The 13,556-nt window shown below is 32.2% G+C and overlaps 1 protein-coding gene across 4 annotated transcripts in view; it reads left to right on the top strand.

Annotated features, from left to right (window-relative positions):
* Positions 1–13,556, top strand: part of LOC111045285 (longitudinals lacking protein, isoforms A/B/D/L) — a 111,954-nt gene that overhangs the window by 64,843 nt on the left and 33,555 nt on the right. The gene's annotated exons all lie outside the window — the stretch shown is intronic.

Genomic DNA, 13,556 nt, shown 5'->3' with positions numbered 1-13,556 from the left:
TGATATTGAACTGTGTTATTGTTACGTTACTGCTTGAGTGATTGTGAATATAGGATTCTGAAATATCACAATATACACATGTACAAACAAGAATAAATTCAATATTTCACAGAATTTGCTCCTCAAAAATGAAAACTTCAAGTTACTATATTTGAACGAACGATATCGAGTTCCTACTTTTAACTCAAGGCCAAAGTGGTTGCCGTCTTTGTGTATGTTGACAATAACTTTTGAAAGATTTGATCATTTTGCTTCAAATTTTTGACACATATTCTTGGATCTCTTTTACAGATCAAGCTCGTTGGACAACCAAATTTACAGACTCCTTTGTCCTTTTTCAGGATATTACAAAATAATAACATTCGGTGCATAAGAAAAAATATTGTAAATATACAACATACAAATAGACGGACAACGAATTTGGCCTTTGGTAAGTCAAAAATAAGAACTCTCTAACGCTCGTTCAACAACAGTTAATGAGCGAGTTCTCCAACTCAGGGGGTCACTAGTTGTAGACTATTAGTTGAAAATTATATGATTGCTGAGGTATAAAGCATTATTTCTATTTTAATGATGAGACACATTCGGAATATTTTGTTGCGATCGAGTAATCTACATGATTGTGTTGCGTTAATGCAATGCTACATTGATATTATCTTTTGTTGCCAGTGCCTTCTAAACAAAATGGATTGTTTGTATGCAGTGACTGTGGAAAAGGCTACAAGTATAAGCATGGTTTGGTGTCTCACCAGCGCTATGAGTGTGGCAAACAGCCGCAGTTCCAGTGTCCCTACTGTGAGAAGAGAACTCACCAGAAAGGCCATCTCAAAACACACATGTATACAAAGCATTTGAAAATAATGGGAATGACTCCGAGAGTGTAATTTTACCTTACCAGACAGACTTCTAAATACTTCTTAATATCTATAAATACTATGAAAATAAACAAAAATGTTCTAATTAATGGATAAGAATGCTTTAGAGAAGAATGAATTTGTGTGATTAGTGAAAAAGTGACTGAAAACTCATTAGAAGGGTTCGCATGACTTCTCAAAACGTGACACAGTTATATTTACGGACATACACAAGTTGCGCCCAGCTGTCAAATGAGAGTGATACATGGCTCCCTTACACAAGTACACTGTTCGCGTAGTGACGTCATCACTGCCAGTCCCATTATTTGTCCCGCTCTAACTCACTCTCTCTCTCTCTGTCGAAGACATAAGGGTATACATCCTTTTCGATAACCATCTGCTGTATTGTATTGATGTATAGCTGTATAACTGTATTGTTGTATTAGCTCTTGCATGGCACTGAAAGAATTTATTTTAAATTCATACACGGTATGTCTGATGTGGAATAACAATACATTGAACTGTGGATTCATCCATCAGAACTTATAGTGAAAAGTCATTGTTTGAACCACATATTAAAAATAACAACTCTTGTTTTCATCAATGTATTCATCATCAATCATCAAATGTAATCATCCTATTATTGGGAATATTAGCGTTGAATATAAATGGTTTTGTCACGGAACTTTTCTAATTATGAATGGAATAATTTATAGATTGAGCCATAGGATCTAAAGAACACAAATATTCAACATAGATATGTTGGGAGAGTTATCACATTTGAAATTCTATATCTATCACCCAAATTCTCTATGTCATAAAAACAAATTCAGAAATGAAAAATCAAAAAAAATATAATGAATGATTTAGACAATATGTTGCTACAACCATTTTGACAGTGATCATTCATTGAAGATGATTCTTAATGATTGATTGATCGTACAATCATGGTTCTAGCCCAATCTCTTATCAATTGGAATGGAATTACAAGTTAGAAATCTGTATCTCATTAAGTAGGCTAATACGTTGTCATAATACAACACAAGTAATACATACGTTACCAGACTTCTAAGTTCTTGAAAAACTAACTTTTCGTAACTTAATTTGTCATAATACAACGTATTGTAGTATTTTGCTTGAAGCATCCTTAGGATACTTTAGTGAATTTGAATTTCGCTCCTTCAGTCGGGGAACGTAATGTCGGCTGCTAGTGAGAGCGAAATGGTATCACTCGTGATGACGTCACGGACGTTCACTTTGTTACGTTCAATCTGTGAGTGCCCAAACACATTCTGACCGCTGGGCGCAAGTTGCAGATTCCCATATTTACATCACTGTCACTATCGCACATAATTAACAAAACAATCGGTTTGGTGAGATGTTTGGTTTGTCTTGAGGTTTTACGACAAATGTATAGATTAGATCAATATTGATGTAAATAAAATTTAGTCAAGTTCAAATAACATTTCAAGTATTGTATTTTTCCTTATCATTCCAGTTATCTTACTTCAATTATTTTCCTTTACTACACTGATTTGCTACCTGTTACGGTTTGCAAATTTAATTTTTGAAGAAATGGAGATAATGAAAATTAATAATCCAACGTTCAGCTGTTTTTCAAGATTACAAACCTTATTTGATCTTTTTCCTGTTTTTGTCAGTTTAATTTTTCTCTCTGATCGGGTAGATTAGTAGAAACTTGATAAAATAACTTAATCTAGATAGAGTAGATTAATGTCTAAAGAGCAAAGTTTTGACAATAGAGCGAAGAGCATACGATGTTAACTATCAGTTCATTTCTACACGAAGCTCACATATTTCAGATAAAATAGCATGATCTTATACGAATTTCAGAGAAAATATCATGATTTTATAGTTATTCAGATTTCATACCTCATTTGAACATTTTTCTATTGTTGCCAGTGTTGAAGAATGAGAAGGATGAGTTTGTGTGCGACAATTGTTTCAAAGGCTACAAGTACAAGTCGAATATGAGAAACCACCAGCGTTACGAGTGCGGCAAACAGCCACAGTTCGAATGTCCCTACTGCGGGAAGCGGAGCTACAGGAAAGGCCAACTCAAAACCCACATGATCGCCCGACATATGGATATGCTCAAGGATGCAAAAATCAAACTGTAGAAGAACTAAGCCCGAAAATATTTAATGTGAAAGTGTATTTTCGCCTGATATTGATTGTCAAGTGTATGCGAAAATGTCCATGCTTGGAAAGATGGTGATAGTGAATTTTTGCCTGATATCCTCTTATTATTATACAAAGTGGGTGAAAAGTCCGAGAACGGCTCAATGCACTTCTCATACACAAAGGTAATTGGACGGTGGACGGTGGGTGTGATTGGAGATCCTACTCAAAATGAAAATACTACTGTACCATGACTTCAAAAATCTGATCCACCATCTTGGATCCGCCATTTTGAATGCAACATTTTTTTAAATATGAAGGTGGTCATGCGATACATGATTTCGATACGGAATTTCAAGAAAAAATGAATGGCGGGAACCACATATCGATATCTCAAACCGTTTCGCATATTAACATTATCAATAAATACTATTCAAAGCAGAAATGAGAGAAAAATATGAGAACGGTTTAGTATTTCATAAATAAACGTGATTCCAAGGTGGGTGTGATTGGGGGTCCCACTAAAATTGTAAATACTACTTTACTATGACTTTGAAAATCTGGCCCGTCATCTTGGATTCGCCATTTTAAATGCAACTTTTTTTAATAGGAAGGTGGTCATGAGATACGTGGTTTGGATACGGAATTTCAACAAAATGAATGGCGAAAACCGCACATCAATATCACAAACCGTTTGGAAGATATTCACATTATTAATCAATACCATGCAAATCAGAAATGAAATACATAAGTGGTATTGATTAATAATGTGAATTATCTTCGGAACGGTTAGAGATATTCATGTGCGATTTTCGCCATTAATTTTTTCTTGAAATTTCGTATCGAAATCATGTATCGCGGATCCAAGATGGCAGATCAGATTCTTAAAGTCATAGTAAAGTAGTGTTTTCAGTTTGAGTAGGATCCCCAATTATACACCCATCGTCAAATTAACTTTGTGTATGAGATATTGAGCCGTTCTCGGACTTTTCACCCACCCTGTATGTTTATGTGTGGGGAAATTTGGTGACATGAATATGAATAGCAAGAATTTATTGAGCTTCTTATCAGTGAGATTCATTTAAAATTCAATAGTAGGTAGTGAAATTCTTTTCCTAATGAGTGTAATAAAATGTACTCTTTCGTAACTCTGGAATTTCAGTTTTAAAATTCCATGAGTGTTTTTTTAAGATCTTCTGATTTATCTAATACCTGAAAAAATTATCCTTTTTTTGTTTAATCTTTATTGCCATCAGTATTAATTATTGATATTAATTCCAAATGTAAAATGTGTGAGCAGTGATTGTTGTGTATGTTGAGAATGCTGTGTGATTTATTAGGAAATTCACCTACTTCACTAATCTGAAACGGCACTGATAGACGGAGTTTGAATAAAAGACGGTAATTGAAGAAATTGTTCTTATGTTAGCAGTAGCAGACTACAACAGGTTTGTGTGCGAGATTTGTTCGAAAGCCTACAAGTACAAGAAAACTTTACGACGACATCAACGATACGAATGCCAACAAGAACCTCGATTCAAGTGCCCTTACTGTCACCAAAGAAGTCACCAGAAGGAAACACACAAAAGGCATGTTCTTCGTAGGCATAGGCATATGCTTGAAGGCCAACAATTAATTTACATTTAACAATAATTCTCATTTATTCAATCATTTAGTTGAAGTCGAAAATTAATTTTTCTTAGTTATTATTATACAGAATTTTATCCAGTGATTTTTATCAGAAAGTCGTTATTTTGTAAGTTGTGAAATGGTAAAGAAAAAATGGCAAGATTAGCTTTAAATTGCCAGCATTGGTTGTAAAGGAATGTTTAATTCTACGACGTGATTGCTATTAGGAAATTCATCATCTAGTATGTGACACTATGATCTTGTATGCTTCTCAAAAAAGACGTTCTCAGCTATATTTTGTTTTAGAATTAGTTTAATAATTGGACTGTATTAATCATTACTACAATAACTACTGTACTACCATCCATAACAATAAGAAATCATTTGCACACTAATCATTTCCCGTGCCATCGGATGGGCACGTTAAACTATCGGTCCCGGCTGAAGTGTGACAGTCGTAAGGCTCATTGACTGCTTAAATTATATATTGAGGCGAGGTGGAACCTTCCCGCAAGGGACTCCCCACCAACATAAGCCATACGAATTTACTTTTTTATTTGCCCACTTACACTTTCCTGTAACAATATTGATAACGTTATGTTATTCAAGTTAATGTTAGTAATACAACTTTATCTTATAAATATATTAATCAGTTTCAGTTATGGTGTAATTTGAAAAAATACTGTACTTCATTTCTATATAACTGCAGAATCTAAAAACAAAAAAGATAATTATTTATTATTATCAGATGTAGGTACTTGTAACTGGTATACGCTGGTATAAGCTCCAATTATGATATACTCCATGTAAATTATAAGTTTGAAGCCAGAGTATTAAACTCAATAATGTGTTGCAGCAATTTCTGTATCTCATCCAGTATTTTTTATTCAAAATTTAACTATATCGAAGATTGATTTGATTGTAAGATGCTCATACACTAGTTTGTTTATTACATCCTGTATAATGAATTACTATACTTGAAGCCATAACAGGCTCAAGCCGAAAACTATCCCTCTTCCAATTCATACTACTGTATAGTCTAATCCTAATGTATGTTATGGTGTGTGTCACTCTTCATCAACAATGTTCACACTTCAAATACAGAAAATTAGAAATCCATTATCTTTTCAGTTGCTCACCGTGATATACTTGTCTAGTGCTAAGCTTCCAAACTGATGTTCATGTGATTTCCAAATTTCGATGAAACCCAAATATGTTTACATTTCAAATATCTTAATTCACATTATTGATTTCATTTCATACTAGCCGTCAGGCTCGCTTCGCTCGCCATATCCGTCTAGCCAGGGGGCTCCGCCCCCTGGCCCCCGACTGGGTCGTCCTCCTTCGCTCGCCTGCATTCTTCATTTGAGCATTTTTATCATATGTTAGGACGATCCAGTCGGGGGTCCAGACTAAACGTCTGGCTAAACGGATATGGCGAGCGAAGCGAGCCTGACTGCTAGTAATATAATATTTCCAGCAATAGCTCTGATCAAAGTAGCAGTGCCCAATCAATTTTTCCGCGATAAATGCATTTCAATCTTCAACTTGGTGCCAACCTAACAAAGTCAACTCAACTTAATGCCAACCTGACAAAATTTTTAATTTAGTTTCCAGAACAACTGTTTCGAAAAGGTACTCTCTCAAGATTATAGTTCTATATTAACATAAGGTATGGACATTTCAATTATAATTATTTTAAGATATTGGAATAAGAAGAATATACATGCTAAAATACGAAACTTTAAACCCTTAAAAACCACCCTTAGAGTTAAAATATCGCCAAAAGATTTCTTAGTGCGCCTCTAAAGGGCCAACTGAACATACCTACCAAATTTGAATGTTTCTGGTCCGGTAGATTTTTAGGTCTGCGAGTGAGTGAGTCAGTCAGTCAGTCAGTCAGTGAGTGAGTGCCATTTCGCTTTTATATACATATAGATAGAAGATAGGTAAACCGTTTTTGCTTTAATATTAATATTTAACAGAATAACAACTCAACTTATGTAGTCTTCTTTACAACATCTCTGAATACAGTGTTCAATTTATCAACAGATATGCTAATTAATTGTTTTTCTATTGCCAGCGACAATATACCAGGAACATCAGTTTGTATGCAGCGTTTGTGGCAAGCGTTACAAGTATAAACATGGTTTGGTGTCTCACCAGCGCTATGAATGTGGCAAGCAACCGCAGTTCCAGTGTCCATTCTGTGAGAAGCGGTGCCATCAGAAAGGATCGTTGAAAACACACATGTATACTAGGCATTTCGAAAAAATGAATATTTTGCCAAATTGACTTTCTTAATACTATTTTAGCCCCTTGCTTCTAAAATTAAAAGTAGGCTTCTATTCAGAATGATTCTAGTTACTAGAGAGATTCACTTCAAACTGTCAGCATGGTTGGAATGGAGAGCACTGATGTTATTTGTAAGAAATGCTGACAGTTTTAATTAAATCTCACTACATCAAATTTAATTTTGACTGATTATTGTGAATATAGTTCTCTCTTCAATAATTATACTTTGTTTCAACGTCAATGTAATTGTGACTACTGAATTTATTTGATCACAAAGTTTCCAGCGACTAATTTCATTTGATACTCTCTAGTAATTTCTGAGTAATTAGAGTTCTCTAATAAAATGTGGGAGTAGAGTAGTTTTAGGCTAGGCATGTACTCTTGCTCAGTCATCTATGATTTTTATGTTTATTTGTATCAATGGATAAATTAATAATGAATCGTTTTGAAAGCGAAACTAGTTCAACTCTAGAGCTCAGTAAAGATTGATAGTGAAATTTGTTAATTATAAAAAGTTGTAACAATTACTCAATGTGGATTATAGAACGTCTTAACATGGATTACTAACGCATCACTTGAAGCGAAGTTAGTCTCTTAAAAATGTATTAATGAATCGTGACAATTTAATATTATTCTTATTCAAGGTTTTGTTTAGTTTATGTACATGTGTAAATAACAATATTAGTTATTAACATTCAATGATTTTTTAATTGATGGCTGTCATGGCAATTATATGTCTTGATAATCATTTATCTTATTTTAGAAGAGTTTCATCTAATTTAATTTCATCGAGAATTTCTAATCTAATTATTTCGTTGATTTAAGAAGAGTTTTCTTTTGTTGTCAGTACCTCTAGATAATGAGAATGGCCAGTTTATATGCAGTGTTTGCGGCAAGTGCTACAAGTATAAGCGTAATATGAAGTCTCATCAGCTGTACGAATGTGGCAAAGATCCCCAGTTCCAGTGTCCATACTGTGAGAAACGTACTCATCAAAAACAGTCTCTGAAATCGCATATGTTCCTCAAACATTCGCAGTTGATGGGTCTAACAATATAAATGTCATTGTTTTTTCAAAAGACATTAATTTTTTAAGAAGCCAGTCGTTAGGTCAGTTGTTTAGTTGGTAAGAAATTGATCCGCTTATGTTCGTCAAACACTTGAAGTTGATGGGTTTTTCATACTTATTTTGTTCTCAATTGCTTTTTACTATCGTCTAGTAATACCCTATGATTGCAGTAATTTTTAAGCCTAGTTATCTACAATTTATAGTAAAATATCTAGCTTTTATTAGAAATTTTCTCATTCAATAAGTGGTTGTGGTCGATTTCAAATTGATTTTTTCTTTTTTTAAATTAATTTTTTTTCAAAAGTTCATTTAAGAGGATTCCCGTAGTCTTGACTAATCTTTGAAGTGTTTCGTGGGATTAAAGACAATTTGCCATACTCATTGTACGTTCTTACTTATATATTCAATATTCGTGCAATAATCATTGAATATTTAAATTCAATGATTTTGCGAAATATTTTAATAAATTTTACTCTATTCTTAAAATCCACATTAACTCATAGTATTTACTCTTATGAAAAAATACTTTCATTTGATAAAAAATATTTTTAGACGAGTTTTTAAATTTGCAGATTTCTCTGTTTAACCTTTGTAAAATACTGTTCAAAATATCTTCAATTTACTTTCCTCTGATATCTAATGTCTAATGTATGCTATCTAAGTCCTTCAGATCGATTGCTTCAAATTTTGTCTTATATTTGCCAAGAATCGAACTAGATTTGAAGCTCTTCCATCTAGGCTATATAAAAAATACAGTAATATTATTCGATTATTCATTTACTGTTGATTAAAACTGTTCATTTTCACCTTTCTCATTTGATGAAAATGCTGATTTTGTATAATGAGCTCAGATTACAAAAATATATAAACCCAAAAAAGGATAGATTTTTCTCAAAAAGAGGCATCTTGTTCCGTGAGTGTCATTGAAGTATTTTCCTTTCAGCATTACTAGATTTAAATCTTGTTTTTATTTGTTTAGTTTTGTAGAATCAAGTATCTCAGTTGAGTATTTTGTACTGTACCAAATATATGTACAATAAACAAAATTATTTCAGTACACTAATGCATAATGTAATTCATTCTAGTTACTTGTACACCTTGTGTAAATTACTTTCCTCAATAACACGAATAGATAAAATTTGTGTAAGCATGAATTCTTCATTCAATGAAAATGTTCATGCACATCTTTAATGCCGGTCGATACCCTTTTTTTTAATTTGTTAATCTTTTTCAATATAATTGTTAAGGTCATTATAAGAGTGAGAAAAAGTGGCAACTGAAATTTCTAAATGGTCCAATAAGCGAGAGTTATGGGTTGTTGAAGTGCCAACTCCGTTTTCTTTCCAGATCATAAACGGTTTCGACTATATAAACAGAACTTCTCTTGAAAATTCAAAAATGTATCTTTCCAAACTAAAATATTTTATTCCTCATATCGTTCATGAATAAAAAAGTAACATTTTTTGTAAATTCGATAACTTGTTTATATTGGCATTAATCGCGAATAAACGAATAAACGCGAACAAAGCCAAACGCTAATATACTGAATGTATTAAAAAAACTCCAATGGAAAATTCGAAACCGTTTATGATCTGGAAAGAAAACAGAGTTAGCACTTCAAGTACCCATAATTCGCTTATTAGACCACTTGAAAATTTCAGTTGCCACTTTTTCTCACTCTTATAATGATTTTAACAATTACATTGAAAAAGATTGAATAAAAAAAGGTGTAATGAACAGCCTTAATATATCTATGAACCTCGCTAAATTTACCCATTGATGTAACAGTTATGCATGAATACTAAGATATGGAAGTATTGAGCTTGATCTTGCAATACGTTATTTGTTTGACACGAATTTAACATTTTAAATTCATTTTAAATTATTAAATAATATGAATATTTATCACGTGATAAAATTAATTAAAGAAAACCTTTTTTTATCAGTGCGGAATCAGGATGGACAGTTCATATGCAGTGGTTGTGGAAAAGGCTACAAATACAAGTCGAATATGAAAAGTCACCAGCGTTATGAATGTGGCAAAGAACCTCAATTCCAGTGTCCCTACTGTGATAAAAAATCTCACCAGAAGGGAGCTCTAAAGTCGCACATCTACATAAAACACCACATTTCCACATTGAACACATTGATGGAAAAAACACAATTCAATCTTCCATAGAAACGTTGGTTTACTTGAATGTTTCAATCTCGTAAAACTTTGCTTATTTATAATAAGTATCCCACCGGATGTTATGGATATTACGATGGAAATTATTCGCATAAATACTGTATTTAAAAAAACAGCACTTCTATCCTATACGATTAATAAAGTTCATTTACTTTTTATCCCTGTTGAAATTATTCCTATCTAACGATTCCTATCTAATTATTCCTAATCTAACGATTGTAATTTGTCTAAAAATTGTGATTTTTAATGTTTTCCCAGTTTGATTCATAATCTGTATCTCTGTAAGACTTTTGCTCTTTACAAATGCAACATTCCTTGAGCAATAATAATATTGGTCTTATGTTCTTTATAAATTTTCTCGTTTAGTTTATCCAATTACAGTATTAAGTTATCCCATTCAGCAACATAAAAAATTGAAAACAGGTCTTCATTTAATTCATATGTAGAGGATTTTCTTAAGTACGCTATACTGAGGTCTGTACTCAGAATCACCTGTATTAAATAATTTGAAATTATGATAATAATATATGTTATTATTATTTACTATTATTAAAGTGTCTTTGAATCTTGAATCCTGAATTGTAATGTATATGTAAATTGAATTTTTCTTCTATATTTTGTTGTTATTAAAGCAGAAAAATGTTATTCACTTGAAAAGCTTTTAATAACTTACAGGTTCGACTCAACCACATTGCTTACATTAATATGATATTACTTTAATACTGGGTTTCTTCAGCAATAATTATTAGTATGATAAGGTACACTTTAATATTTTAAACAATATCTTAAAATAACCAATCTAGATGGATATTCTCTGACATTATAATGCACTTCTATATTGCTATTATTTTTCCTGTTGCCAGTACCTTTCAAACAGAATGGACTGTTTGTATGCAGTGACTGTGGAAAAAGCTACAAGTATAAGAATGGTTTGGTCTCTCACCAACGCTATGAATGTGGCAAAGAACCCCAGTTCCAGTGTCCCTACTGTGAGAAGCGGTGCCATCAAAAACAAGCCATGAAGTCGCATATGTATACCAGGCATTTAGAAGAAATGGGACTGACTCCTAGAGTGTAATTTACAATATATTTATGTGAAAAGCGATGATACGAGATTCATTATTGTTTACTTTGTTGTCAGTGTGCCACGGGTTCATGTGTGGTGATTGTGGCAGAGGATACAAGTATAAGCATGGTTTGACAGCTCACCAGCGCTTTGAATGTGGCAAAGAACCTCAGTTTCAATGTCCACACTGTGAAAAGCGATTTCGTCTCAAAGGAGCACTTAAAAGGCATGTGGTCACAGTTCACACATTACAAGATGTAATTTGTGGTGGATTATTCACGGTTTAATAAAATGTATGGGTTTGAGTCTTCAAGACTACTCTCATTTATGTAGAATTATTGAGTTATTCTACCACCAATTCCAAAAATATCTTTTAAGATACATCATATGCATACAAGATGAATGTAACAAGATAAATTATTCTTCAATTTTACCACTTATCCCAAAGATAAATTTTTAAAATACATCATATGCATGTAACAAGAGTAGGACATGTAACATAAGATTGTGTCCTTTTAAATGTAACAGCTGTAGTGTACATTTTAAATATTGTGTAACACTATTGCAGTTTCAGATGAAATGAAAATTTCACGAAACATCGAAATATTTTTCCATGTAGTACAGTATTACAACCGTATATGTAGGACCAGTATGCACTAAATTCATCATTAAGAAGACTTTCAATACTTTCATGGATCTCAATTACGTATCTTTAAAAGTAATAAGCATAATACCGTAATAAGTAGCACATAGGCTTTGAGAAACCATTGAATTGTGAGAAATAGTGAAGAAGAATTAAAACATAGTTAAATTGTAACACTACGTACTCTATATACTTTCTAAATTATTTTATAAATTGCCTCTGAATATTCGAGATTATTCAAAAAGTGATGTTCTTAGCTATGTAATAAATAATAACAATAATCTCATATAAAGAAACATCTAGCAGAGATTTTGCTGGTACATTAATTTATTGAGTCACTGCCGCCAGCTAGAGCGACCACTTATAATTATTTCTTGAAATTCAAATTTAATTACTTAATTTTTTTCATCCATGTATGTTTATTATAATTTTTGTTCTCATCAATAGTGAATACTCATTTTTCATGATTTATGATTTGATTTGATTGATATTTTTGTCTTACTTGAGTAGTTTATCTAATTTCTTTTCATAAATTTTATTATTCTAGTTCCTAGATAAGTTTACCTTCTTCACCACCATCCTTCCTTTACATCCTCTTCTTACTTCCCAACTTCCCTTTGCATGCAAAAAAGTTTTTTTCTCATCCTCTTATCAAATTTGTTAATTTTGTTCCTTTGTAATGTACGATTCTATAATTTACTATGTATACTTATATAGGCACCTACTGAAAAACCTTCTGGTTTAGTGGGACCTCCGATGTAAATATTCTGTTCAATAAAACTTGATTGATTGATTGAATGATTGATTGTTTTGTTCATTGCAGCCTATATAATCCAGTGGATGAATAAACTATTTTCAGCCAGTAGAACTCATGGAATGAATTGAAATGGAGAGTCTTATAAACTTTTATTGCATTGATTTTTTCCAAAAGTTGAAGAATCATAAGTCTGTTTGTATTGCATTTAGATTAATATCATTATTTGTATTCAACCCAAATAAAATGATTATTTATATTTTGTAACTTTTAATCAATTTCCTTCTTTCCTAGAAGAGATTAAATAATCTCTAATTAGGGATCAGGAACCTGGTTGGCTCTAATATTATCAATGCTATATGGGTCAAAATTTAATTAAACAGCTATTAATTGAAAAGGCTTCGTTTCATTTTAAGAACAAATACTTTCTATTTGTTTGAAATTTTATTCATTCAATTTTTTTCTGTTGTCAGTGTTTAACCGTGGTGAAGAGTTTATCTGCAGTGGTTGTGGCAAAGTCTACAAGTATAAGAATGGTTTGGCGTCTCACCAGCGTTACGAATGTGGAAAAGAACCCCAATTCCAGTGTCCTTACTGTGAAAAGCGATGTAGTCTTAAAGGAGCACTCAAAAGGCATATAATCTCAATGCACATGAATGATATGGATATTGATACATTCAAAGCTCTTTAGAATTATCCAGTAGAGGCTGGATAATTTTGAATTTTACTTGAATTAAATTCAATCATTGTTATAACATTTTTGCTTCCCTTTTCTCAATTTATATTGTCAAGTAGTACAATATTAAATTAGTGACTACTTTACAATTTCATTCATGGTTTTGGATAGCTCTTATTTTTTATTATAGTATAAAACCTTTCTACAATGCATCTTATGTAAACATAACCTTTTAATCAA

Source organism: Nilaparvata lugens, chromosome 5, assembly GCF_014356525.2.
Source record: "Nilaparvata lugens isolate BPH chromosome 5, ASM1435652v1, whole genome shotgun sequence".
Lineage (NCBI taxonomy): Eukaryota > Metazoa > Arthropoda > Insecta > Hemiptera > Delphacidae > Nilaparvata > Nilaparvata lugens.
The sequence above is the reverse complement of the archived record's forward strand: the minus strand, read 5'-3'. Positions and strand labels throughout refer to the sequence as shown.